At 38.6% G+C, this 3451-nt stretch overlaps 1 long non-coding RNA gene across 1 annotated transcript; it reads left to right on the forward strand.

Moving 5' to 3' along the window:
- The first annotated feature begins 1149 nt into the window (after window positions 1-1149).
- On the forward strand, window positions 1150-2935 carry LOC115459398. Its single transcript, XR_003940264.1, has 3 exons — window positions 1150-1268; window positions 2121-2234; window positions 2623-2935. It is a non-coding gene; the product is annotated as an uncharacterized LOC115459398 (long non-coding RNA).
- Window positions 2936-3451: the final 516 nt, after the last annotated feature.

The raw sequence follows: 3451 nt of genomic DNA on the forward strand, positions 1-3451 counted from the left end.
CTCCTGCCCTCCAACCATGTCCAACAATCCTCATCTTTCCCTACCCTCCCACCTATACACAAAAACAAAAAAATATATATGTACAATAAGAAATACAACCCTGACCTTTCCCTAACCTCTGCCGTCATGTTTACAAACCCTGCTGTATACTTTGCCGTTGCCAACATGTCCATCAACTGTCCTCTCTCCCCTGCCCTACTCCCATCCTCTCTCTCTGCCTCCTACTCCCTCCCTCTCTGAATAACTCTACTCCCCTCCTCTGTATGTGGTCTTGGCTGTGTCAGTTGTATATGTCATAATGTCTGACAGGGCGGCAATGCCACCGTTGTCAAGGGGGCAGCATTAAATTATTCCAATTCGTACTTCTGTTTTACATGCCCCCTCTCTTTCCAATGCAGTGTCCTTCTCTGCATGTTCGTCGGACAGTTTTATGCAGACTCCGTTCCTTGCCTCTGGCTACTCCTCCTTTCAGGAGCCGGTTGAGCCACAGGTTGCACTTTCACCATCTTCATTCAGAGTTCCACTGCACATTTTCAGGTGAGTTGGTAATATATCATTTATATACATTGATTAATACAAACAACAACAAAATTGATGGGGGTCTTTTCTACCACAACTATGCATATGAAGGCTTAATTTAATTCTTTAAGTTTACTTCCTTTACTACAGCAATGGCAGCGCAGCAGAAGGGAACACAAGCAGCATCAGCAAACTTCACACAGTGAACGGCATGTGAATGAAATAGAATGAACTACCTTCTGCTGGCTGTGGGTTATGGAAGGACTGTTCCGTATGACACTAAAATTAATTATTTAATATAGCACACAACAAAATGAATGCTTTGTTAAATTGTTCAATTTGTAACTTTACAGGAAAAATCAAAAAGCATCACAAGACTAAACAACGAGCATGAGCAAACTTCAACAAGGAAACAGCATGAAACTGAAACACTATGAGTCATCTCCTGCTGCCTCATGGTCATGCCAGGACTGTTGTAGATGAGACTACATACACACACTCACTAACTCTGTCACACATACTCTAATTCTGTCACTGTCATACTTCTGATTAATACACTTTCAAATTCATGTATAACTACCATTACGTGATAATTTCAGAACTAAGTGCTTCATTTCTTTCAGAACACAAGATATAGAAGACAACCACGGAGCCACCAAATGTGCAAGGTCACAGAAAACAAACCTCACTACACTGACACTGTGAAGTACAATATGGACATCAACTGGCCTTAAACAATCTACCACCAGGTATGGAGCTTAGTAGTGAGAGCTGGAGAGGACAGAAGGGGAAATAATCATTGATGCAAACAGATCTGTTGGGGGAAATAAAACTTATCACTAAAACTGTGACCTACAACTTCACAATCTTTACAGTCTCTGATACTATGTCTGTCACATACTCTCTGTACGACATATAGTAACTGTCTCACAAAACTAACACTCACACATATATTTTGTCAAAACACTTTACTAGAATACATAATTCAATCATATGATAAGTAACATATTTAACAACAAAAAAAAACCCTTTCTCATACGTAACTAACAACACTATCACACTCTCTGAGTCACAAACACACTGATTCAGATTCTAAATGCTGTGTAAAAGTCAAACACTAATGCAGGATCTACATAAATAGACAATCTCTCTTCTCTGTCTCTCTCTCTCTGTCTCTCTCTTTCTCTCTGTCCTCTCTCTGTTCCTCTCTCTGTCTGTCTCTTTCTCTCTCTCTCGCCCTCTCTCTCTCTTCTTTTCTCTCTCTCTCTCTCAATCACAAGCTTAAGTAGTGACTCCATAACCCCACCAGCAATGCTGTGTCCCCCTACTTTTGATACACTCATTACAGCTCACCTTACCCCACATACTACACCAAAAAATAAAGTACTAACACTACTCTTACAAACACCAGACCCCACACAAAACACAGACCACTCTCTAAGCCCTAAACAACTTCCTCCCCATCACACAGACACACACACTATCTGTGATACACAAACTCACATTCTGTTACTGTCATACTTTAGTATCATAAAGTTTCAATTACATATATAACTGTGATTGCATGATAATTTCACAAATCCATGCATCTTTTCATGCAGAACAGCAAATAGAGACCAAACCAGGGAGCCAACAAATGTACAACTTCACAGGAAACACGTCGAACACCTTACTACACTGACATGCAGAATCAGAAAATGGAGATGTACTACCAGGTATGGCACTTGATGGTGGCATGTGCAGGACACAACAGAACAACACACATATTGATACCTTAGGGAAATTTAAAAAAAAATATGTGACCTGCAAATTGCTAATGTTTATACACTGTCTCAAACACAATGTCTATCTGTCTATTTCACACACTCTCACAGTCAATCTCAGAGATACTCACTATCTTTGTCAAATCTTCAGTGTATCATATATAATCAGTGTCTGACTCACACATACTCACTCAGTGTATTACACATAGTGACTCACTGTGTTACACATACTCTCACACATTTTATATCACTCAAATAGATACTGTGTCCTAAAAATTGACTTTAAAAAAAAAATGGCTTAATATAATAACTTATATGTTTCCCCTTTCATTCCTTTCAGAACACTGGCCACACAAATAACTAACAGGATACTGCCAAATAAAGAAATCCACAGAGACTACAATTTCAGTTGTCGTGTCAACCAGAAATACAGCTCACAGATAAGACAGTGGTTTACAAAAAAAACAAAAACCAGAAACACCAAAACCTAACAGATTGGTCACTGTGTCTTTCACACTCACTGACTCAATCACTCAGTCTCTGACACACAAACAGTTTCTATCTCTCATAAAAAAAGTGAGCATCTCGCAATCAAAATTGTCTCTCACACACACTCTAAAACGCACACAGTACCATACAACATAGTCACACAATATGGATACAAAAAACACAGACAGTACCAGTTCTACTCTACAAGCAGATGACAACCATCAAAAAAACCACCACCTGCTCAACAGGATGCAGAACATACATTTAAGAAAGCACAAAAAAAAAAAAAACCAAACAGATAACAATGAAAACAAACCTGTGCATGAAAAAAATAACCACAGCAACAGATGAACAGCAGCTACAACATCAACAAACAGCAGAACCACAATGCAAAACCTATACACCACTGCATGAGGATGAACACCCAGAACAAAAGAAGCAAGACAATACAAAGAAAAGGAGTAGAAAAATAAAAAATGAAAACCAAAAACCAGAGGAAGTTGCAGCACGTAAACGAAACAAAATTGAAGCACAAAAAAGAAGACGTACAGCTCTAACTGAAGATGAGAAAAAAATTAAAGCAACTGCAAGGAAAAGTTACAAAATAAAAATAACAACAAAACTAACCTGAACAACGGGAACAATGTAAACAAAAAAGAGCAGAAGCACAACGAAAAAGA

This window comes from Microcaecilia unicolor, unplaced genomic scaffold (assembly GCF_901765095.1).
Source record: "Microcaecilia unicolor unplaced genomic scaffold, aMicUni1.1, whole genome shotgun sequence".
NCBI lineage: Eukaryota > Metazoa > Chordata > Amphibia > Gymnophiona > Siphonopidae > Microcaecilia > Microcaecilia unicolor.